The sequence below is a fragment of the Oryctolagus cuniculus genome, chromosome 1 (genome assembly GCF_964237555.1).
Source record: "Oryctolagus cuniculus chromosome 1, mOryCun1.1, whole genome shotgun sequence".
In the NCBI taxonomy this organism is placed as follows: domain Eukaryota; kingdom Metazoa; phylum Chordata; class Mammalia; order Lagomorpha; family Leporidae; genus Oryctolagus; species Oryctolagus cuniculus.
In genome coordinates, this window is record NC_091432.1 from 187,206,160 (window position 1) to 187,231,995 (window position 25,836).

General features: G+C 38.9%; 1 long non-coding RNA gene across 17 annotated transcripts in view; it reads left to right on the forward strand.

The window, feature by feature from the left end:
* Positions 1-25,836, forward strand: part of LOC103346257 (uncharacterized) — a 1,098,305-nt gene that overhangs the window by 107,281 nt on the left and 965,188 nt on the right. For 9 of the 17 annotated variants that reach the window (XR_011380304.1, XR_011380303.1, XR_011380310.1 and 6 more), the window contains exon 6: positions 9,089-9,197. This is a non-coding gene — a long non-coding RNA (uncharacterized lncRNA). Of the gene's footprint in view, positions 1-1,440; positions 4,362-9,088; positions 9,364-25,836 lie in introns of those variants that run through there. The other 8 variants (XR_007923860.2, XR_007923875.2, XR_007923861.2 and 5 more) reach the window with 2 other exon arrangements.

Sequence of the window (25,836 nt, forward strand, 5' to 3'; positions counted from 1 at the left end):
TGCTCCAGGGTTAGGGGAGTATCCAAGGTGACACCCACATCAGGCATGGATGGTAGATCTCCTTTTTTTTTTTTTTTTTTTTTTTTTTTTTTTACTGGCAGAGAGGTTTTGATCAGCTCTGTTGGTGTTATCACACCCTCACCTTCTCTCCTTCAAGGTGCTAGTCCCAACGGGGTGCAGTATTCATCCACTCTGGCAGAAGAGTCACACAAAGGATTCATGCAGTCCTAAGTGTGAGTCCAGATCCTACAGCAATGACCCATCCCAGGCAATCAGGGAGCCATGAGCATGTGGAGCCACCCACAGCAATTGCCCAGAGACCCAGCCACACCCTGTACCCTCCTACAGAGCCACAGTGTTTCCACAGTCCCAGCACTCAAGGCTCTCACAGTAATGGGCTGATGAGGATTCACTCTGTCCTGTTCACAGAGAGGCCGAGATGCTCCCAGAGCCAGCTGCCTGTGGGTACTTGACCCAGTCAGCCTAAGCCCCAGAGCCTGTGATGTGCTGGGCTGAGGGCACCTCTCAGTCCTACATGGACACCCAGCCCCCTGACAATCTTCCCAGCCAGACTCAGGCATCTCTTCTTTGCTGGTTGCTGGATGCAGCTGTTAAGTATGTCCAAAATGGTGCCCGCCTTCTCTCGGCTAGTTGCAGGGTGCTATTGCTGGGGGTTTGGGTGGGAGAGAAACATGCCCCTCTTTTTCCCTTTGGGTTTGCAGGTACATGGTCCCTCGCAAGGTTCCAGGAAGGACTCACGCCAGGTTCTTCCTGCAGCCTCATCACCGGTGGTGGCTTGGGCTGCTGCAGTCTTCTCAACTCACCGTCCAAAGCTGGTGCTGAGGCTCTCAGCTGCTGGAGTCCTGTGTTGTGTCTGTGCTTGTGCTGCCCATCCACACCCTCCATGTCGATCCACCATGTCTCCCTACCCTCCCAGGCATTTCCATTGCAGTTTTTTTTCCTGACTCTTCCGTGAGATTGCACTCTCTCCACTTTTTTGTTTTTAAAATTATCTTCCCCTAGACTACAGCAATAAACTCCTTCCCTATTCTGCCACCTTGGAATCTTTCCCTGATGTATATATATATTTTTTAAGGTTTATTTTATTTATTTGAAAGAGTTACAGAGAGAAGTAGAGACAGAGAAAGAGGTCTTCCATCTGCTGGTGCACACCCCAGATGGCTGGAGCTGAGCTAATCTGAAGCCAGGAGCTTCTTCTTGGTCTCCCATGTGGATACAAGGCCCAAGGACTAGGGCCATCTTTACACTGCTTTCCCAGGTATATTAGCATGGAGCTGGATCAGAAGTGGTGCAGCTGGAACTCAAACCAGCACCCAAATGGGAGGCCAACACTGCAGGTGGCGGCTTTACCTGATAGCCACAGTGCTGGCTCTGATGTATGTATTACAGAAGTGTCCCCCCTCCCACCCCCCAGCCAGCACCTGGCACAGTGCCTTGCTCATGATTCTTTGCTCCTTAGTCCATGTTGACAGAGATTGCAAAGAAAATATGTGGCATATAGACTGGCTTGGGTGCTCTGATTTTGGCTAAGGAATCTGTACCAAACCTTTAAGAGTTCAACCTGGTATCACTTTTGGATTTGCATCTGACCATCTCTGGGCACTTGCTTACTAGGTCAGATTAAGAAAAGCAGAAACTCTAGGACACAAATTAGATTGTGGTTAGGAGAATTGTTAAAGATCTGCCTTGGGAAAGAGCATTTTTCTTAGATATGTTAATTTGAATTCCTCTTTCTAACCTCCTCCCCAGATTAGAAGATCTTTCTTTTTTTATTATATTTTAATTATCTTCCATGGTAGCACAACCCTTGTCACTCGCTTCACTTTTTTCTACACACTGAAATGTCAGAGCCTCATATAATTTAAAAATAGAGATGTTTCTGCTGTTTATTTTTATGCTTGGGTGTTTTGGGGGCAAGTGGGTGGGAACACTGACTCTGAAATTGTCACATTTCAAAGAAGGATTTAGTAAATGTATAAAAATTATAGAGTAAAACAAATTTCTGTCTTCCTTTAGTGGACATTGTTGCTTGCTTGCTCAGCTTTCATCATCCCCCTGCATTTTTCGTAAGGATACCCTAAATTACCTTGCCCTTCTGCCATACTGTCCAAGTGCTTAAAGGGAAAATGTTCACACCCTGACTCCAGCAGGTCCTGGTTGGGCTAAGGCTCATCAATCTCACGTTTTTTCCCTACAATTATTGTCCAAGAATATAGGTGTAGGCAAATGTATCAGTTTTTTGTTACTGCAATGAAATAGTTGACGTAGGCTACTTAAGAAGTTTATAACTCATGGTCTTGGAAGTTCAGGGTTAAGGGGCCACATATGATGATGCCATTCTTGCTGGCAGAGTCCCAGGGTGGCACATGGCATCACCTGGCAAGAGATAGGCATGACTGTTTTATCTTTTCCTCTTAAAAGCCAGCAGGATTCAATCATGGGAGCTCTACCCTAATAGATTTTTGTCTAATCTTAATCATTTCCTGAAGATTCTATCTCTAAATACCATAGCCAAATTAAATTTCCACCCTCATAATACCTCACATTGCGGATTCATTTTAGCATGGGTTTGAGGGAGCATAAACCTCATTCAAACCAGAGCAGCCAGGCAACCCAAGTCCATGTCTCCTTCAGGATGGGACCTGGGGCAGGGTTGTTCAAGAAATATAGTTTTCTGACGCAGAAGAGATCAGAAATTCTTACTCTAATTTTTTAGATATAGGGATGTGTTCCCACTGTGAAGCTGGGAACTGCCACAGCCATTTTCCTTGCACAAAGACAGCTATGTTGAACAGGAAACTGACTCAGAGGAGGGAAGCATGAAGCGGAACTCAGAGAAATAGAATCGAAATAGTGGGTCCAGACTGTCCTGAAGCCCAGCTCACTACTTGGCTTGCACTTAAGAGAGCTCATACCAGGTTATTTAAGTCAGTTTGAGTATATTTATATTAAATGCATCTGAAAATATCTTAAAATGATAAATCATTTTAAAATTTGATATTTTCCCTAGGGTTGATAATGTCATTTAGAAATTTCTGGGATAAAGGAGATGTCCCATATATTCACTTCCCAGTAACATAGACACTGTCTACATGTGGCTATAGAACAAATGAAATGTGGTCACTGAAATTCAGCTATTGAATTTATAATTTTATTTATCTTATTTTTTTTAAAGATTTTTGTCTTTCAGCATTTTTGCCATTGACGTTTCTTTCCACTTGGAACTACTCTGTGGACTTTCCCTCATTTCTATATTTATTTACACAGTCTTCAATATTGTTTTATTTCTTTATTTTTTGTCTGAAAAAGAGATTGAGAGAGACAGAGTGGGAGAGCTCTCCCATCCATTGTTCTTCTTCCCAGATGCCTGCAATGACCATGGGTAGGGAGCAAAGCTGGAGCCTGAACCCAGTTCAGGTCTCCCACAAGAGTGGTAGGAACCAAACCACTTTGAAGTACCATCATGGGCTCCCAAGATCTCCCACATCAGGAAGCTGGAGACAGAAGGTAAAGGTGAACACTGAACAACCAGGCACTCCATCACAGGACATGGATTTTCCAAATGCTAGACCAAATGCCTACTCTTATTTAGTTTTCATTAATTTAAATTTAAAGTGCCCCATATGTCTAGTGGCTAACATGTAGGAGATCACAAATCTAGGCCAATCAACCTTCAGATGGTTAGGACCACTCTGCATCATCCTTTGTAACTTTTTATCTCCAATCTCTAATAACTATTCTGAATTCCATTTTGGGTTTTTAGTGAATAATTATAAAACCAAGCAGAGTTCAGATCTGATTAAACTAATATGTCAGTGGTTCAGGTGGGTATGAGCATATGTGGTTTAGTGTGTATCAGAAGTTTTTCTGTTTGCTCAGATATTTATTTGATTTTATAAGAATAAGGAAAACACATGCAAAAACCTGTGAACAAAAGAGAGCAATATGAGATTGTTTATCTACTTCTGTAAATACTAAAAAAATCTCAGAAGGAGAAAAGTTATGAAGATTTCTTTCACTACCTTGAGCCAATATGACTTCCTAAAGAGCAAAATGACACTTAGATTACATCAAATGGAAAATTAATTCTCTGTTCCATGAAGAGGGCTTGGCTTTCATTTAAAAAATAATTGCATGGCTGTTTTAAAAGCAATATATAATCAAAAAGTCCATGAATACTATGTGACTAATTAATGGTAAATCATTTACTTCAGAGTATAGCATTTCAAATGTTTTACCGGTTAAGGGATTATAACAATATCATCTTTTAAATTTAATTTCAGGTATTATCACAAGGGTAAAAAATATTGCAAAAACACTTTTCAAATTGAGTATGTAATGTAAGTACAGTGCACTGTTTTGTGATTATGACTCTGTAAGAAAATAATTTAACATACTGCAAAGTAAAAATAATTGGCTGCTGGCTAAAGTTTTAAAATTCTAGAAGAAAACAAATGAAACTCAAAATTTAAAAGGTTACTCTGTGCAAGAAACTACACAACACTTTGGTAGATAGGATAAATAAACACCATTTCCTTTAAACGATAAATAAAAAAAATCAACCCAGGTATTAATTGAGAGCTGGCAGCTTGTCTGTCCTGGCTACTCAATGAAGCAGACAACTTTCAGAAAGCACCTACAAGCTGTCAGGTTCATACAACTATAATTGGAGTGTATATTGACTTGGGTCGGGTTAGCAAAGCGAATATCAACTTACAAAGTGCTACCTTTGATGGAGTTGTGATGACTGAAGATCATTGTGAAGATGTCTCTCACTTTCAGGAAGATTTGTCTTCAGAAGCTAATAAGAACTTTAAATTGAATGCCAACATGAGCTGTTCCTTGGCTATTAAACATAAATTTATGATATGTTAATTTGTTTGAACATATTCCTTATGTCATTTAATTCAATTAAAATTGAATAATTATAAGCTGCATAAGTCACTAGAGCTTAAAGTAACTAATTTTCAAGGAAAAATAAGCTCCAAAGATAAGAAATTATTCACATTTAATCACGTTTTGCCATCCAACTTATTTTTCTGATGAAATATTTTCAATAAATACAAACTTAAAATAGGGTCTGCAGTAGTATTATTAATAGATACTTGCCTCCAGATAAGATGATTAATGCTTCCATTATGTATATTATGTAGTGTTTGAGTTAAATGTATCATTATAATTAGTAAATAGTTCAATTGGTCTGCCCTCTCTTAAAGCAAATCACTTTTACAAAGAAATATATATTTCATTATTATATGGGACCATAAATAATGGATACATTAGGAAGCATGAAATTGATAATGCTTTGCTTTGATAGACCTCAAAACTGAAATTGAAATTACAGTCAGTCTGGAAAACCTACCTATTTTTTCATAAAAGTTCTGTTTCAAGCTTACATGTTAAAAGAAAAAGAAAACTAATTAAATTATTTTCACTGAAGCTTTAAAGCATTGTCCCATAACCTGACATCCAATGTTTACCACGGTTTGAAATTTTGATCATACTTAGCTGAGAGTCCTTTGACTACCAATTTTTATTAATTTAGTGCTAAGAAAACTGAGTTACAGGATTCTATTCTTCATTCTTGTTTAAATCCAATATATAATGATTATTAAAAAACTCAGAAAAAAGAAAAATTCAGTTGTCTTGATCACTTAAATAAAACTATTTTGAATCCAGCGTTTAGCACCAGTACCTGGTTCAGGAAAGGCCATTTTATATACCAAACTCAATGAAAGGATCCATTTTGGCCCTATTGAATTAGACTGTTGTCCTTACCAGGAGCTCCTGAAATAGTTTTAAGGAAATAACACAAGGACAATGAAACATTTAAAATTATATTAACAAGATCCTCTTAGCCTCACCTAGAAATTACTAAGACTGTTTAATTTTTTAAGTATTTTGGCTTAGTAAATCCTATCACATTTGCCATTAAAATATTACTAATGCTCAAAGGTGTATGGTACTACTCTTTAGTGCCATGAGACTAGAGACTTGGCACTTGATGGCTCCAGGGGAATCACTAATGAGCTACAAAGCCTTTACACCTCTAGGTCAGGAGTTTGGATTAGACCTAGGTTGGGAGTGACAGAAAGTCGTTACCATCTCATGATAGTTCAATGGTTTATGTGAAGGGAATTCATTGTTTCAGGCCACTTTCTAATGAATAAGCATCCACCTCACAAAAAGTCACCACTGCTTTTGACAGTAATTGGCAGAAACCTTGAAAAATTCAACCAAGGATTGAGTTCCCTCCATGCTATGACTACCATAGCCAAATAAGGAATTTTTATTGGAAAAAAAACACTGTGCTTTGCAGGTTTGTCTATGCAAAGTGAGGTTAGGGGAAAAAGGGAAAGAGAAAAATGGAAAAAGAGATCCATCCAGAACAGAGTATATCCAAATGTCCCATCATCAAAAAGCTTTGCTTAATATTTATATAACAAATATTTAATTCAGAAAATGTATGTACCCCTTCTTGGTAAGAAGTTAGTAAAATTTAACAATTTTACTTAAAGCCTCTGGATTAAGGGGTCAAATAAATGTGTGCCTTGAAATAGTGTGCCCTTAGAAAGCCGTCACTACAAATGTCATTAATATCCTATTTAGGGAGCTGTGTTGGCTAGAGGTAGTTAAAGAAGTCTTCCCAATCTTTCTCCTGTTGAGTCTTAGCACTCACGGCTATATGCAGGTAGTTTCGTATTGCTCTGATGATCAGGGTTGTTTTTGTAGGAGTTAACTTTCATTACAAGAAATACAAATCTGAGCAAATAGAAAAATTTCCCCTCTTCCTTCCCCACACACCCCTGTGCCATTAATATTGTGGCTTAATAAAATCTGAGTGAGTTTGGTTTTTAATTATTTAATTAAAACCTAGAGATGAAGGTGTCTGCATCCCACATTTAAGTACCTAGTGCTTGGGTTTGATGCCCAGCTTTGGCTCCTGACTCCAATTTCCTGCTAATACAGACTCAGGAATTCAGTGGTGATGGTTTAATTAATTGGATCCTTGCCACATTCATGAGAGACCGGGATAGTATTCCTTTCCCCAGGGTTCAGTCCTGGCTGTTGTGGGAATTTGGAGAATAACCCAGAAGATTGGAGCTCTTTGTCTATCTCTGTTTCTCTATACTTCAAGTAAGTAAATAAGTAAATAATTATTTTTGAAAGATAAATTAATTTTGGTACACAAATATTTTGAAATCAATGCATTTTTTCATACTACACATTTTACTTGAACATTTTGAATACTCGTGGTATGCATGGATTTCAAAATTGTGCCAAAATAAATTTGTCCTCTAATACCATTTCCTATGAGCATTTTGAAGTACACTTGTATGATACAAAGGGCATAAGATGTCCCATTAATTACTGTACTTAGGATATCCATTTTATGCTCCACAACTTAAGATGCTTAAGAATTTAGATTTTTAAGGAGTTAAAAAATGTGAAGGCTGTTTTTGTATCAAGAAAAGATGTTAATAATTTGATGGTTTTTATACTTTGAATTCAGTTTATAGGAAGAAGCATATCATTTGTGGGGTTCTGGGATCCCTCAGTTTATTTTTTTTCTTTCTATGAATGATTATTCTTGTCTTAACAAGCATGAAACTCATTATTCTATTTAGAAGATGAGTACATACAAATATTCCTCTAATATCCCAGAGAGGAAATCCACTAGTACAACAGAATATTAGAACTGAGAGATGATGCTCCTATCTGGTCAGTTATCTGTTTGAAATATTGTCCTCTATATTGTTCTTTTTAATATGACCTAACTAAAGAAAAATTTAGGGATTTTGGTAGATGGGAAAGGGGCAACTGTTGACAAGTTTAATTTCATTTTGAGCCATTATCACAGGAGCTATGTGGATCCTATCTTAGTAATCTGCCATTTTCTCAGCTTATTCATAACAGTCAATGGAAAGATGATATCGCTATGCTTATAGTGAAAAGCTTTGCGAGGCAGAAAGCAAGTCTTTTATTAAATTCTTGTCCAGGAGTTCATCTGTCAGGTCTAAAAATGACTAGTTATTGTTACCATATACCCCAAGATCATCTATGACTGATATGAACAAATAAAGCATTTTAAAAGAGTTCAACCAGCAGTGTGTCTGTGTTCTTGCTTGCCAATTGTATACTTTAACAACAGTTCTTTGTTTTATTTAACTGGACAGTTTCTCCAATGCAAAGCAGATCTATTTAAAACAAAAATCTTGGAGGGAAGGGTGGTAGAAAACAAGATTTTTTTTTTTTTTGACAGGCAGAGTGGACAGTGAGAGAGAGAGGCAGAGAGAAAGGTCTTCTTTTTGCTGTTGGTTCACCCTCCAATGGCTGCCTCGGTCAGCGCGCTGCGGCCGGCACACGGCGCTGATCCGAAGCCAGGAGCCAGGTGCTTCTCCTGGTCTGCCATGGGGTGCAGACCCCAAGCACTTGGGCCATGCTCCACTGCACTCCCTGGCCACAGCAGAGAGCTGGACTGGAAGAGGGGCTACCAGGACAGAACCCGGCGCCCTGACTGGGACTAGAGCCTGGTGTGCTGGTGCCACAGGTGGAGGATTAGCCTATTGAGCTGTGGCGCTGGCCAGAAAACAAGATTTTTAAAGAGTGAGAAGATAATATGACTGCCATATTTATAGAATCATGAAAATGGGAATTCTTTAATATATTGGTCAAAGATGAATTAGTACAAGTTCCCATTCAAATGCTTATTACATTACTAAAATATAATAGGTATTGGAAATTTTATTAATTAATTTTAATATTAATTTTTATTTCCTCTTTCAGAGTTCTGAAAAATTAGTCTAATGATAACTTTAGAAAAGAACTTGGTCTGCAGCAACCTCTGCATCCTGTTTTAATCTTCCAGAAATTATTAATTCTGGTTGTTCTTAAATAATTTTTACTTCTACTTTCTCTAGAGAATTCTACCCTATGCCACCCATTTCACAAAGAGAGAACACAGGAATGTATCTATAGTAAATATAACTTGGAAAAATATGGTGTTCCATAAAAAAGAATCTGAAGTGACCAAGAGAAGCTGAATATATTATTTCCCTTGTTCTAGGTGCCTGACATTTTAGATGCTGAAGATATCAAAGAATGGCTGCTTTCTTATGTGAATGAAGGATAATGATGTTCCAAGTGATCTTGGAAACAGAATCTGTTTATCTCAGGTATTCATGAAAATATCTGGACTTTCCATTGGTGCTGACGTGTTAACAAAGAATAAGAGCACATATGTCCAAGGGAAATCATAAGAAGCCAAGAAGAGTGGAGAATGATCAAAAGGTGATCAGGTGGTACAGATGTTTCCACCTCAACACCCTCCCTTCGGCAAAGGTAGAGGTTTTCTTCCATTAACTTTATTTTTCAAATTATAATCAAGACTGAAACAAGTCAGACCAGTGAGACTCATTTCTTTTTGTTCAGAGCTGAAGCAAACAGATCTAATTTCATTTTGAGATGAGGCAGGTGGGCTTAATAGATAGTGTGGGGGTGGGTGAAGGGCTAGAATGGTAACTGTGGGAAGACATCAGTTGTAATTTATCTTGACTTCCTAAGACTTTTCCATTTTGCATGACATGGTACTCAACAAATGGAGAAACACTCCAGTTAAGTAATTGCTTATATTGTTGGAGTGTTGTGCTTAAAATGGACTTCTTAGCTGCATTAGCTTGGATTGACATTGCTGGTGCTCATCTTCAAGGGGTCAGTCCAAGAACAAATGTATTTAACATCTTCATCAATGACTAAGATAATGGAAGAGAAATAGCAGGTCCGTTAATTAACTTTAGGAAAGACATTAGACTGCAAGGGGTGGCTTGCACATTGTTGAGCAGTGTATGAATTTTAAATGGCCTTTGCCATGATAAAGCACTTGTTCTTTGCATTCAAAATCTCAGAGGCTATTTGTTTTGTATATCCCTACAGGCATGGCTAAGAAAACAAATAAGTGAACTCTTGCTACTGTGAATATGTGTGTGTTCTACTTGCTAAAGCACAGGGCTCAGGACTGAAACAGTTTTGCTTTAAGTAGAACCATCTGTTTCTTATAGGTGCACCCTGAATGGCTATCCTCTTTCTGTACATGTATTTCTTTCTCAGAATTTAAAGACAGTGCTGCATTGCTGTAAGGCTGGGTCAGTTACCTAACATGAAGCACCTATTATTCAGAAAGTAAGAACAAAATGCCCTAAACATGCTAAGATAAAAGGCTTCCCTACTGTACTTCTATTAACTTGTCATGTTTTCTTTTTAAATTTATTTGCTATTTGGTGACATTGCAAGAAATGAAAAATTCAAATGATTAGCATGGCATTTCCTCATTCATCTTCATATTATGTACTATGAGTTTTAAATGCAAGATATGAGAACATTTAACTCATACTCTGGAATTATCAATATTATATAATTTATATTATGCAGCTCATATACAAACATGCATTTCGTTCTTCCGAGAAAAGTGAAAACACTGCATATAGTAACTTAACTATTTTTATTTTACTTCTTGTCATGTACATATTCTGCCAATACTTCAAGTTTTGGTTGGCTGATAAGTAAAGAAGGACTGAAAGACAAAGGAGCTATGGTGCTCTAGTATTCACTTTCCTTCTATGTCATCGTTTCCAGCATAAGATGTTGGCTAATCTAGGGAGTAACATTAATAAGAAAGCAAATTAGCGTTCCTTGATTATTTGATTTATAAGCAAGATTGCCTGCTTTCTCCACTTGAATCAACTTTTGCTTTAAATGGAAAGCACGATTTGCAGGGGGTGTCAGTGCCTATGCCCACTCAGTTATCAGTGTAGCACTCTTATTGCATGCTTGCTTTGAATTTTGATCAACTTTCATGCATTCTGGATTCATTGGATTTCTGTGCTCACGGGACATCTGAACTCTATGAATGACATGGCAAGGAATGGCATGCACCTATCTGCTCTGGCCATGTACTTGCTTGGTTGTTCCAGTGGATTTTACTTACAACATGTAAGTTTAGAGACAGGGGCCCGTGTTGTGGCATAGTAGTTAAAGCCGCCACCTGTGATAGCAGTATCCCATGTGGATGGTGGTTTGCATCCCAGCTGCTCCACTTGCAATCTTGCTAATGGCCTGGGAAAAGCAGCAAAGATGGCACAAGTGCTTGCATCCTTGTCACCCATGTGGGAGACCCAGATGAAGTTCCTGACTCCTGGCTTTTGTTTGGCTCAGCCCCAGCCATCATGGCTTTCTGGGAAGTGAACCAGAGGATGGAAGGTCTCTCCCTCTCTCTCTCTAACTCTGACTTTCAAATAAAATAAATAAATCTTTAAAAAAAGATAAAATTACTCAGAATTTTAAGGTGGTGAAAGAGAACATTAAATAAGCACAGGGCCCTTCTGAAGATGGCCAGGGCTACTGCATAAGTTGCATGCCCATGAAGCTGGCTTTGGTGTAGGTTCTTCACACACCTTCTCCATATATATAGATATCCTGTATATTTTTTGGTCTTTGCATCTTGCATGAAAGTCCTAAATATATTTTCATATTTAGTTTAATTTGGTGCCTAAGTGTTTTAAGGATTTCATCTCCTCGTTTCAACTATTTGTGTGTCAGGTGGATGGCATTCAACCCCTGCTCCTCTTACTCTTACTCTGTGAGTTTGGTGTCATAGATAATAACAAGGCTTCTTTAACCTTTGTGTTCATTGTCACATTGGGCAAATTTTGAACTTTTCTTAGTCTTTTATCCTATTAAAAAGGGGGTGGTGCCTATCTTGCAGATATACTTTTAGGACTTAATGAAATAACAAATGTGTTTAACAGATAGTACTATAGTCCTATAACTTGTGTTCTACTTACTCCTTTTTGACAGGGATTAATATAGTAAATATTGGCCAGGGCCGCAGCTCACTAGGCTAATCCTCCACCTGCGGCGCTGGCACCCAGGGTTCTAGTCCCGGTCAGGGCGCTGGATTCTGTCCCGGTTGCTCCTCTTCCACTCCAGCTCTCTGCTGTGGCCCGGGAGTGCAATGGAGGATGGCCCAAGTGCTTGGGCCCTGCACCTGCATGGGAGACCAGGAGGAAGTACCTGGCTCCTGGCTTTGGATAGGCATGGTGCAGCACACCGGCTGCAGCAGCCATTTGGGGGGTGAACCAATGGAAGGAAGACCTTTCTCTCTGTCTCTCTCTCACTGTCTAAATCTGCCTGTCAAAAAAAAAAAAGTAAATAAATTCCTATGTGCATTATATTCGACACTCAATCATTATGTGATTGGGCCATCTTCTACTGCTTTCCCAGGCCATAGCAGAGAGCTGGATAGGAAGTGGAGCAGCCAAGTCTTGAACCAGGACCCATATGGGATGCCGACACTTCAGGCCAGGGCATTAACCTACTGCGCCACATCGCCGGCCCTTTTTTTTTTTTTTTTAAAGATTCATTTCATTGAAAGGCAGAGTTACAGAGAGGCAGAGAGAGAGAGAAAGAGAGAGAGTGAGCGATGTCTTCCATCCACTGGTTCACTTCCCAGATGGCTGCAGTGGCTGGAGCTGGGCCCATATGGAGCCAGGAGCCAGGATCTTACTCCTGGTCTTCCATGTGGGTTCAGGGGCCCAAGGACTTGGTCCATCTTTGTCTGCTTCCCCCCGGCCATAGCAGAGAGCTTGATTGGAAGTAGAGCAGCCCGAATTCAAACCAGTGCCCATTTGGGATGTTTGCACTACAGGTGGTGGCTTTACCAGCTAAGCCACAGAGCCAGCTCTTACATTTTTCTTTTCTTTTTTTTTATTTTTTGACAGGCAGAGTTAGACAGTGAGAGAGAGACAGACAGAGAGAGAGTTATAGACAGTGAGATAGAGACAGAGAGAAAGGTCTTCCTTCCATTGGTTCACTCCCCTGATGGCCGCCACGGCTGGTGCTGCGCACTGATCTGAAGCCAGGAGCCAGGTGCTTCCTCCCGGTCTCTCATGTGGGCGCAGGGACCCAAGCACTTGGGCCATCCTCCACTGCCCTCCCGTGCCACAGCTGAGAGCTGGAGTGGAAGAGGAACAACAGGGACTAGTACCTGGTGCCCCAACCGGGACTAGAACCCAGAGTGCTGGCACCGCAGGCGAAGTGAGCCACAGTGCAGGCCACATTTTCCTCATCTAACTCTAGTTCCTCCATCATGAAGTACAGCATCTACTTCAGGTCCTGGTGGCCCACTAATTTTTTTTTTTTTTTTTTTTTTTTTTTTTTTTTTTTACAGGCAGAGTTAGAGAGAGAGAGAGAGAGAGAGAGAGAGAAAGGCCTTCCTTTTTCCGTTGGTTCACTCCCCAAGTGGCCGCTATGACCAGTGCATTGTGGCCAGTGCGCTGCGCTGATATGAAACCAGGAGCTAGGTGCCTCTTCCTGGTCTCTCATGTGGCTGCAGGGCCCAAGGGGCTGGGACACCCTCCACTGCACTCCCAGGCCACAGCAGAAAGCTGGACTGGAAGAGGAGCAACCGGGACAGAATCCGGTGCCCCAGCCGGGACTAGAACCCGGGGTGCCGGCATTGCAGGTGGAGGATTAGCCTAGTGAGCCACGGTGCTGGCCCCAGTAATTCTTTAAGTTATGATTTCCTAGCTTGAACATGAGAAAATCTAGCACTGCAATTTTTTTTTTTACAGATTTTCACTCATTTTTGATGTCCCTCTTCAGCTACCATCACTTAATAAAAATTAGTCAGAAAAGGACATGCATTTGCTCACATACCACAGTGGAGAACTGGAATTTGAATCCTGTTTCCAGTTCCAGACTCTAGGTCCCTACAAATGGTACCCTGGAAGGCAGCAGGTGATGGCTTAAATAGTTGGGTTTTATGGGAGATCTAGATTGAGTTTCAGGAGGCTCCTATCCTTGGATTGGCCTAGCCCTGGCCAGAAATTTGGACATTTGGGGAATCAACCAGTGGACAGGAGCATGCATTCTCTTTCTCTTTCTTAAATTAAAAAAAAAGTATTTCATATCATACTGATATGAGCAGAATTGACTTATCTCTGCCCTCCCCCCCGCCCCTTAGCCTGTTCCTCATAAAACACTGATGCCTCGCCTTCCTGATGACCTGACCACATGCTGGATGGTTGTTTTCTGCATTTGCATGTTTTCAGTGTGAGTTTGCATCTTGCTAGCAGTCTGATCCCAGAACTTTTCTCAGGTTTGGGTTTTCCCTTTAAGTTCAGGCTATTTTGCTCTATTAAGGAATGCTGGAGAGCAAAATGTTAGAGAAACATTATATTAGGATGCCAAAATCTTTCTCTCCCTGAAGCTAAAACACATACAGTTTCACCCTGAGGAACCAATTCTTTAGAAAACCACGCTAAAAGGGAAATGAAATGTAAGGCAGCTTGCATTAAATTTCATTTAGTCCTATTGTTTAATTTATGTTCTGGGCTTCTTGATTTCTTTTAGGCCCGAGGCATGCAGGATACTGTTTTCTGTGTGTTTGGTCACTCCTTCATATTGCATCTTATCTCTGTAGCTTATGGATATTTCTGTTCTGGGAATGTCTGAATCAGCCAGCTCAACTCTTTTGGGGAGAACTAGGAAGTCATGTGGGATATTTTTTAGCAGATATGTTGGTTTAGTTTTTTTCCCATTAAACCTTGTTTGGTTTTCTCCTTTTTGACTTTACAATGTGATGTTTTTGCTTTGTGGGCCAATTTTTTAAAAAAACTTTTGATTACATATTTGTACTTGGATCCCTTTATCCTATTCTCTGAGAATTTTGCTTATTTATTTATTTTTAGTTCAGTCCTGAACAGACATGTGGATTGCCTATGAAAGCACAATGAAAATGCACTCTAACCCACTTGTGGACCTTTGCAGATTAAGGTTGTTCCATATTGGGAGCCATGTGGCTAAGCGGCATATGATTGCCTCATTTCTGACCCAGCAGTCAAAGATGCTGTGCTTGGCTGGAGGGAAGTGTTCACAGCTACTGCCTGTGTTGTAATTTTTTTTGGAGGATTAACAGAAGACCTGAATTTGTAGGGTTTTCCATATGGTTGCTTTCCTAGTGGCGTTAACATTTACTGGCAAAAAAATTAAAACCACCTCAATGCTCTTCTCTTTAGGAAAAAGAAAGTCCCGAGCCACTTAGTATTCCTTACACTCTGGAAGGCTGACTATAAAGGCTTACACTTCCTGCTGTGATTGTATCCTCCTTGAAAGAAACGAAGCTGCAACATGAACTTCGTTCTCTTTATCTGCACAGTGATTCTAAGTCCCAATTTCTGCAGTCTTCCCTCTCTTACTATTTAATACACTTATCGTTTCTCTGCCTGGCATTCCCCTATAGGAGAGATTGAATTTAACAAATGTACACTAAGAATGATAGCTGACACTAATTCAATGAGCAGAAGGTTAAATCCAATCATAATTCCTGAGGTAATGGAGACGGGTAGGGTATGCAGATCTCTGAAGAGTCAAAGAGATTAAATGAGACTACACAGTTCCTTTGACTGTGTAGCCACTAGGAAACTATAATAGCATTTTAAGGTAGGGTGATACCAGAGCCTGAAGATTTATTTTTTCTAAATGAACAAAGCATCACAGTCAAGCTGATGCAATAATTTTGCAATCCCTTGAGCTGTTAGACTCAAGTGAAGAAAGATGTTAGCTAAATACAGTCTGGAATGAATACATTAATTTGCACAGTCCCTTTCCTCATTGTGCATAAAGTCTTGAGTGATCTTAACTCAGATGGATTTTAGTCCATGATAGAATCTGCAAAGACTGCCTGCAAAGCTTTTAAAAATATAAATAAGTCACATTAGGGACAAAGGAGTGGAAAAGGGAGGAAGGAAAGATTTGCAAAGACTTAAAAAAATTAACTGCTTGATTTAATGTCTGTAGATGAAAGCTGTGGGCCAGTCCTTCCCATGAGACTCCATGGTGGATTGTTGCTGATGGCAACTGATGGAAAACTAACGGGAAACTTGCAGCTGGGGCCCTTGCTGAATCTACCTCTAACAGCCCTTCTCAGTGGGATGGCAGGATTAGGGTTAAGACTGATAAAATAATGGAATGTGTGCATTTCTGGCCTGATTGCTCCCCAGATCTGAACACTAATATCGGGGTGACAGCTGCTTTTCCAACCCTCTGAGCAGCAAGTGGCAGAGCAGTATGTCAATTGCACGTGCATATTTAGCACTTGCATATTGACAATTAGGGAGAAAGCGATTCACAGTTGTATTATCATTACTAAAGAGCCTATGAAATATTTAGTCAAAGAATCAGAGGTTTTAGAGACCCCAGTGTGAATTTTTGCATGACTGAGCAGGATTCTTTTTTTAAACCATACGTACAATCAGTGAATTATGATGATTCTTAGGTTGGTGTGGTGGCTGTGTGAAGATATTGAACATTACATATGCAATTCACATGCATACCTCAGAGGAAGACTGTCAAGTTTTAAGAATGTTATAGTACATGATATTGAAATTGGGCTGGATTTGTTAAAATTCAAAATGGAAGTGAAAGAAAAGAAAAGAAACTGGAAGTAGAGCTTTTTTGGGACAGGGATTAAAGCTTTTCAAATTAGCAAATTAGAATAAAGTAGTAGGTCATTAATAATAAAAATCATAGATATGTTTGTTTTCACTGAAAAGGAAATAGTTATATAAGTCTGCTAGTATATATACAAAATTTAAAATATGCATGCCGGGGGCCAGCGATGTGGTACAGTAGGTTAATCCCCCATCTGTGGTGCCGGTATCCCATATGGGTGCAGGTTTGGATTATGTCCCGGCTGCTCCTTTTCTGATCCAACTCTCTGCTATGGCCTGGAAAGCAGTGGAAGATCGCCCAAGTGCTTGGGCCCCTGCACCTTTTTGGGAGACCTGGAGGAGGCTCTGGGCTCCTGGTTTCGGATTGGCCCAGCACTGGCCGTTGTGGCCATTTGGGGAGTGAACCAGCAGATGGAAGACCTTTCTTTCTGTCTCCCTCTCACTGTCTGTAACTCTACCTGTCAAATAAATAAATAAAATCTTGGGGGCTGCACAGTGGTACAGCAGGTTAAAGCCCTGGCCTGAAGCACTGCCATCCCACATGGGTGCCAGTTCTAGTCCCGGCTGCTCCTCTTCCAATCCAGCTCTCTGCTATGGCCTGGGAAAGCGGTAGATGATGGCCCAAGTCTGTGGGCCCTGCACCCACATGGGAGACCCTGAAGAAGCTCCCGGCTTCAGATTGGCACAACTCTGGCTGTTGCGGCCATCTGGGGAGTGAACCATCGGATGAAGACCTCTCTCTCTGTCTCTACCTCTCTCTAACTCTGTCTTTCAAATAAATAAAATAAATCTTTAAAGAAAATCTTTTTTAAAAAATTTTAAAAAATGTGTGTGCCTTTGGACCTAATATTTTTATACCAAGTAATAGGTATTTTTCACCTGCTCTTTTCATTTAAATAAGATTTGTTTGTTTGGTTTTACAGTTAAAGGTACTTCCTTTAGTGCTTTGATGCCATCCAATTAGGGTCTAGAACACTACTTAACAAGATAACTTAAAAAGTTCATGGAAAATGGAATTAAATCAATTTATTTGGTGGAGAAATTTAGAAATCTTTGCTTAGTTTTTTCATAATATGCATTTTTATTAACTTCTGATTTTATATATATCTATATATATTAAAGATTTATTTATTTGTGAGGCAGAGGTACAGACAGAAGGAGATACAGAGAGAGAGGTCTCCACCCACTGGTTCACTCCCCTATAAATAGCCACAACAGCTGGAGCTGAGCTCATCTGAAGCCAGGAGCCAAGAGCTTCTTCTTGTTCTGCAGTGTGGGTGCAGGGGCCCAGGCACTTGGGCCATCCTCTGCTGCTCTCTCAGGCCATCAGCAGGGAGCTGAATCAGAAGTGGAGCAGCTGGGGCTCACATCGGGTGCTCATATGGGATGCTGGTGCTGTAGGCAGAGACTCAACCTAGTATGCCACAGTGCTAGCCTTTCATTTAATTTTAATAATGACTTATTTACTTATTTGAAAGATGAGTGATGAGTAACACACACACACACACACACACACACACAGATCTTCCATCTATTGGTTCACTCTTCAAATGCCTATAGCAGCCAGAGATAAGCCAGACTGAAGCCAGGAGCCAGGCAGTCCATCTGGATCTCCCACATGGGTGGCAGAAGCTCCAGTACCTGAAAAATTCATCTGCTGTTTCAGGGGGAGCATTAGCAGGAAGCTGGATGGGAAACAGAGCAGACTGGACTTGAACTGATACTCAGATATGGGCTGTGGATATCCTCAGGGGCAACTTAACTTGCTATTCCACAATGCCTACTCTTCCATTAACTTTTAAAAGACCTCTATTATATGATTATGCTACTTTCCTATATTTTCCCATTTTCTACCACCTATAGATTCTTATTAATGTGAATTTTATCATTCTCTTTTCCAAAAGGTGTTACCACATAAGTATATGTTCTTTTTAAATTTCATTTTTTGCAGTTGGTGCTGTTTGGTGCAGCGGATTAAGCTGCCACCTACAGCACTGACATCCCATAACGTGCAGGTTCAAGTCCTGGTTGTTCCACTTCCAGTCCAGCTCCCTGCTAATGCACTAGGGAAAACAGAGGAGGATGGTTCAAGTGCTTGGGCCCCTGCACCCACGTGGGAGACCTGGAAGAAGCTCTTGGCTCCTAGCTTTGTCCTGGCTCAGCTCTGGATGTTACTGCTGTTTGGGGAGTGAACCAGTTGGCGGAAGGTTGGCTTCTCTCTCTTTTCATCTCTCTGTTACTCTGCCTTTCAAATAAAATACATCTTTTTAAAAAAAAGTTTCATTTTTCAAAATAAGTCATAATTTACATATAGTAAGTAAGTTGTGCCCACTGTTGTGTAAAATATGATTTTCTTAAAAATATTTATTTATTTATTTATTTATTTGAAAGAGAGAGCGAGAGCGCATTCCTATCCTCTGGTTCACTCTTCAGCAGCTAGAGGTAGGCCAGGCCAAAATCAGGAGCCAGGAACTCAATCTCAGTCTCCCACGAGGATAGTAGGGCCCCAATTGCTTGAGCCATCACCTGTGGCCTTCCAAGGTGTGCATTAGCAGGAAGCTGGAATTGGAAGCAGAGCCAGGACTAAAACACAGGCACTCTAATATGGAATGTAGGTATCTCCAGTTGCATCTTAATGATGGTGCCAAATTTCTGTCCTATCATAAACCCCTTTGTAGTCAGTTCTTCCCCTACTTCTCAAACTGTGACCCCAGTGACCAGTTTTCTGTCTCAGTCATTTTCCAGAAAGTGATCAATGGAATTATACACTATTTTGCTTTTTGAGTCTGTTTTTTTCCTTCTGTGTAATACACTTGAGATCAATCCACATTTTTGTGAGTTCTCCTCTTGTTATGACTATAATATTTTATTATGGAGATGTACTGTAGTTTTAACAATTTGAAGATCATTTTAAGTTATTTCTAATTTTTGGCAATTATAATACATCATCTATAACTATTTATATACATGTCTTTATGTGAACATAAATTTTCAGTTGCCCTGGGCAAGTACCTCAAAATGAGATTCTGGTTCATATGGCAGATGTATGTTTAACTTTATAAGAAACTTTATAAGATATAGCAAATATTTCTAAAGGAACTACATTAGTTTATATAATTGCTTTACATCCTGTCGAGTATTTAAAGTTATGAATTTAATTTTTTTAATTTAACCATTCTTTTGTTCATAGTGTCTCACTGAATTTCAATTTATATTTTCTGAATGACTAAGGATGTTAAATATCTTTTTCTTTTTAAAGATTTATTTATTTATTTTGGAGGCAGAGTTACACAGAGAGAGGTCTTCCATCCCCTGGTTCACTCCCCAAATGGCTACAATGCCTGGAGCTGGGCCAATCAGAAACCAGGAGTCCAGGCTGTCGCTGTGGTGCAGTGGGTTAATGCCCTGGCCTGAAGCTCCAGCATCCATTATGGGCGCCAGTTCAAGACCAGGCTGCTCCACTTTGGATCCAGCCCTCTGCTGTGGCCTGGGAAAGCAGTAGAAGATGGCCCAAGTCTTTGTGCTCCTGTACCCACATGGGAGACCTGGAAGAAACTCCTAGCTCCTGGATTCAGATTGGTGCAGCTCTGGTCGTTGCAGCCAACTGGGGAGTGAACCATCGAATGGAAGACATCTCTTTCTCTCTCTCTCTCTGCCTCTCCTCTCTTTGTAGCTCTGTCTTTCAAATAAATAAACAAATATTTATATAAAAAAAAGGAGCCAGGAGCTCCTTCCAGATCTCCCACATGGGTGGCAGTGGCCCAAGCACTTGGGTTGTCCTTTGCTGCTTTCCCAGGCCATTAGCAGGGAGCTGGATTAGAAGTGGAGCAACCAGGTCTTGAACCAGTGTCCATATGGGATGTTGGCACTGCAGGCAGTGTGGCTTAACCTGCTACACCACAGTGCAGGCCCCAAGTATCTTTTCATGTGCATGTTTCTTGTGTGTATATCTTCTTTGGTGAAGTATTTGCATTTTGTGCGCATTATTTTTTTTTAAGATTTATTTATTGAGAGTCAGAGCTACACAGAAAGAGAAGGAGAGGCAGAGAGAGAGAGGTCTTCCATCCGCTGATTTACTCCCCAACTGACTGCAATGTCAGAAGCTAGGCCAATCCGAAGCCAGGAGACAGATGCTTCTTCTGGGTGTCCCAAGTGGGTGCACGGGCCCAAGGACTTGGGCTGTCTTCCACTGCTTTCTGAGGTCACTGCAGAGAGCTGGATGGGAAGTGGAGCAACCGGGACTCCAACTGGTGTCCATGTGGGATGCTGGCATTGCAGGTGGAAACCTTATGCATTATGCCACAGGCTGGCGTCGTGCCCATTATTTTTAATGGGTTACTTATTTTCTTATTGAATTTGAAGATTTTTTTTAAACTTTTATTTAATGAATATAAATTTCCAAAGTACAGAATATGGATTACAATGGCTTCTCCCCATAACGTCTTTCCCACCCACAACCCTCCCCTTTCCTACTCCCTCTCCCCTTCCATTCACATCAAGTTTCTCTTTATATACAGAAGATCAGTTTAGCATACATTAAGTAAAGATTTCAACAGTTTGCTCACACACAGAAACATGAAGTGAAAAATACTGTTTGAGTACTAGTTATAGCATTAAATCTCAATGTACAGCACACTAAGGACAAAGATCCTACATGAGGAGTAAGTGCACAGTGACTCCTGTTGTTGACTTTACCAATTGACACTCTTGTTTATGGCATCAGTAATAAACATAGGCTCTTGTCATGAGCTGCCAAGGCTATGGAAGCCCCCTGAGTTCACTGACTCTGATCATATTTAGACAAGGCCATGGTCAAAGTGGAAGTTCTCTCCTCCCTTCAGAGAAAGGTACCTCCTTCTTTGATGACCCATTCTTTCCACTGGGATCTCACTCGTGGAGATCTTTCATTTAGGGTTTTTTTTTTCCCCCAGAGTGTCTTGGCTTTCCACCCCTGAAATACTCTCATGGGCATTTCAGCCGGATCCACATGCCTTAAGGGCTGATTCTGAGGCCAGAGTGCTGTTTAGGACATCTGCCATTCTATGGGTCTGCTGTGTATCTCACTTCCCATGTTGGATCATTCTCTCCCTTTTTCACTCTATCAGCTAGTATTTGCAGACACTATTCTTGTTTATGTGATCCCTTTGGTTCTTAGTCCTATCATTATGATCAATTGTGAACAGAAATTGATCACCGGGACTAGTGAGATGGCATTGGTAAATGCCACCTTGATGGGATTGAATTGGAATCCCCTGGTATGTTTCTAACTCTACCGTTTGAGGTAAGTCAGCTTGAGCATGTCCCGAATTGCACATCTCTTCCCTCTCGTATTCCCTCTCTTATATTTAACAGTGATCACTTTTCAGTTAAGTTTCAGCACTTAAGAAGAATTGTGTATTGATTACAGTATTCAACCAAAAGTATTAAGTAGAACAAACAAAAAATATATACTAAGAAGGATAACATATCAAGTTGCTCATCAACAGTCAGGGTGAGGACTGATCAAGTCACCGTTTCTCATGGTGTTCATTTCACTTTAACAGGTTTCCTTTTTGGTGCTCAGTTAGTTGTCACCTATCAGGGAGAACAAGTGGTATTTGTCCCTTTGGGATTGGCTTATTTCACTCAGTATAATGTTTTCCAAATTCCTAAACAGTGACTTGATCAGCTCTTGTCCTGACGGTTGATGTACAACGTAATACTTTATCCATTTTAGTATTTTTTTTTTTTTTGTTCTAGTACCGTTGGTTGAACTCTGTAATTAACACACAATTATTTTTAGGTATTTAAATTTTAACTGAAAAGTGATCCCTGTTAGGAATTTGAAGATTTTTATGCACAGATACAAATACTTTATTAGAAATGTGGTTAGCAAGTATTTTCTTCTGGTATATGAATTACCTTTGCATCCCTTTTGCACTGTCTTTGAAGGAGCAGCAGTTCTTAGTTTTGTTAACATGTAATTTTTAATTTTTCTTTCATGGATCTTGCTTTCAGTATGTAAGATTTTTTTTTTTTGGTCTAACCCAAAGCCCCATTTTCTCCTATGCTTTCTTCTAAAGGTCTTCTAGTTTATAATAGAGTGATTCATTTCCAGTTCCTTTTATCATATTATGTGAAATATGGACTGACATTCATATAATTTTGTACATGGGTAGCTAATTGTTTCAGCACAATTTCTTGAAGAAACTATTTTTGTCTCAATTGAGTTACCTTTGCATCTTTGTTGAAAATCAAGTAAATATATTGGTGTGATGTTATCTGATTCTGTTTTTTAATTGATTTATCTTTCTATTCTTTTGCTAATAGTATATTGTTTTGAAAACTGTAGTGTTAAATAATTTTTGAAATCAAGGTAATTTATTTAAAAATTACTTTGGCTACCTAATTCTTTGATCTTTACAAAAATACCTCAGGATTAGCTTATCTTTTTCTATTAAAAATTCACTGGCATATGGGTTCAAATTGTGTTGAATCTATAAATCAGCCTGGAAACAAAAGTCATCTTAACCATACCATCATTTCAAAAAAAATTCTTATATCTTCATTTGTTTATATATTTTTGATTTTAAAATTAACATTATTTAGTTTTCAGCATACAGATTTTATACATGTTTGTTATAGTTAATTCTAAGTAATTGTTCTAGTGCTATTATAATGAAACATTTGAAATTTCAACTCCAATTTTTCATTGCTAGTAGGTAGAAGTACTATTTTTTAAAAGCAATAGTTATTTATTTTCATTTATTTGAAAGGCAGACAGACTCCTGCATACACACACATGAGAAAGAGAGATAGACAGAAAGAACTTCCCTCTGTTGGTTCAGTCCTCAAATGTCTATAATAGCTGGGCTGGCCCAGGCGAAAGCCAGAAGCCTAGGACTCCATCTAAGGCTCCCATCTGGCTGGTATGGAGCCAAGTATTTGAGCCATCACCTGCTAGCTTCTAGTGTATGTATTAGTAGAGAGCTAGAATGGTAAGCCCAGCCAGTACTTGAACCCAGGCTCCCCTGTATGTGTTGCAGGTATCCCAAGCTGTAACTGGTGTGCCAAACACCTGCCCCTAGAAATATTATTGATTTTTTATATAGACTATATTTGAAACCTTTATTAACTCAATAATTCTGTGAACTTTTACAAAATATTTTAAGATTTAAAAAAAGGAATCTATACAATCTTGTTACCCATTATGAAGATAGTTCTATTTCTTCTTTTTCAAATACTGTTCCTTTTATTTTTTTATAATTACCTTATTGTACTGACTTAGACACTTTGTATGATGATAAATAGAAAAGATAATATCCTTGCCTTGTTCTGATCTTAGTACGGGAACATTCACTCTTTCATCATTAATAGGTGTATTGTTAGCTGCAGGGTGCTTTTTTTTTTTTTTTAACATGCCCTTTATCAGGTTGTGAAAGTGACCTTCATATTTTAGTCAGCTAAAAGCTTTTCAAAATTGTGAATCATTGTTGACTTTTGTTAAGTTTTTCTGCATCTGTTGAGATGATGTATTTTCTTCTTTATTTAATTGATGTAGTAAATACATTGATTGCTTTTCAAAAGTTGAACAAGCCAGTATTCTTTCATAAACTGAAACTTGGGCATGATGTAGTAGTATCTATAGATATTGCTTTATTTAATTTACTGGTATTTTGTTCAGGATTTTTTACTGAATTCATAAGAGATATGGTCTATAGTTTTATCTCCTTTCCCTCGGGTTGCCCTTCTCTGGTTTTGGCTTCACACAATGATTTGTAAACTATTGTCTTTTTTTTTTCCCCTTCTATCCTGGAAGACTTTGTCAATTTTGTGTTGTTTCTTTCTTAAATGTTTAGGAGAATTTGCTGGTATAGCCAGCTGGGTCTGAAGTGTTCCTTTTTGGAAAATTAATCTAGGAATACAGCTTAATTAATAGGCACAGAGTTATTCAAGTTATTTGTGGTTACTTGACTGAGCTTGTGTAGTTTGTCTCTTTTAAGGAAATTGTCTGTTATATATAAATTGTCTAATTTCTGGGCATAGAATTGTTAATATTGTTATTACTATCTTTCAATGTCTTTAGTATTTGTATTTATGTCTCTTGTTTTGAATTCTTAATATGCCAATCTTGAAAAAGTTTGTGGAAAATGAATAGTATGAAAAAAACTACAAATTAAAAAAAATTTTACACTGATAATTATATTTTAATCTCATTTTCCCACAAACATTTTGAAGTACCCTCATATTTATAATTTGTGTCTTCTCTCCTTTTGTTGGTCAGTTTAAATAGGATATTACCTTTTCCCTCAAAATGAACAGTTATAATTTCTTTGATTTTTTTCTATATTTTCCCTATTGTCAGATTAGTTGATTTCTGCTCTTACAGTTTTGCATTGGGTATCATTTATTGTTTTTCTTGTGTCTTAAGATAGTCTTAGTTGAAACTTATTTTCCATCATAAGCATTTTGATGCTATACATTTGCTATAATTATTATGTATTTATTTCTTTTAAGTAATAAATGAGCTGCATCTCATATCTTTTGACAGGTTGTTTTTTGCCCCTTTCTCTCAATTAAAATATTTTCTAATATTTTGTGGCTTTCTGTTTTATTTTTGTGTTATTTAGAAATGTGTTGTTTTTATTAAAATATTTTAGGATTTCCCAGGGTTTTGTTTTTTGTCATTGATGTCTAGCTTAATTCCATTATGGCTTGAAAACATACTTTGTATGATGTAAATTACTTGAAATTTGTATTGTTTATTTTATGACCTAGAATATGATCTATCTTAGTGAATATTTCAGATGTACTTGAAAAAATTATGCAACCTGTCATTATTGGATAGAATGTTGCAAAAAATGTTAGGTTAAATGGTTTGATTGTTGTTCAAGTCTATATTCTTACTGAATTTATGTCCAGTGTTTTATTAATTATTGAGAGAAGAATGTTAAAGTTTCCAACAACAATTTGTTTTTTTCTGTTTCCCTTTGTTCTGTCAGTTTTTGCTTCACATCTGTTAGTGCTCTTTACTACATGCATATACATTTAGAATTCTTATCTTCATGAGTTCTTCCTCTTTATCTTGACAATAATTATTGTTTTCCTGAAACCTGCTTTTGTCTGTTACTTATGTAGATGGCTACTACAGCTTCTTAAATTCAGAGTTTGCGTGATGTATATACTCTCAGTTTTTAATTTTTTCATCTATGTATGTATTTAAATTTAATGTTTCTTATAGACATAATGGGTGCTGCTTTTTAAATTATTCTGGCAGTCTTAGCCTTTCAATCTTTTTGGCAATCTGTACAATTATTGACTTTGGACT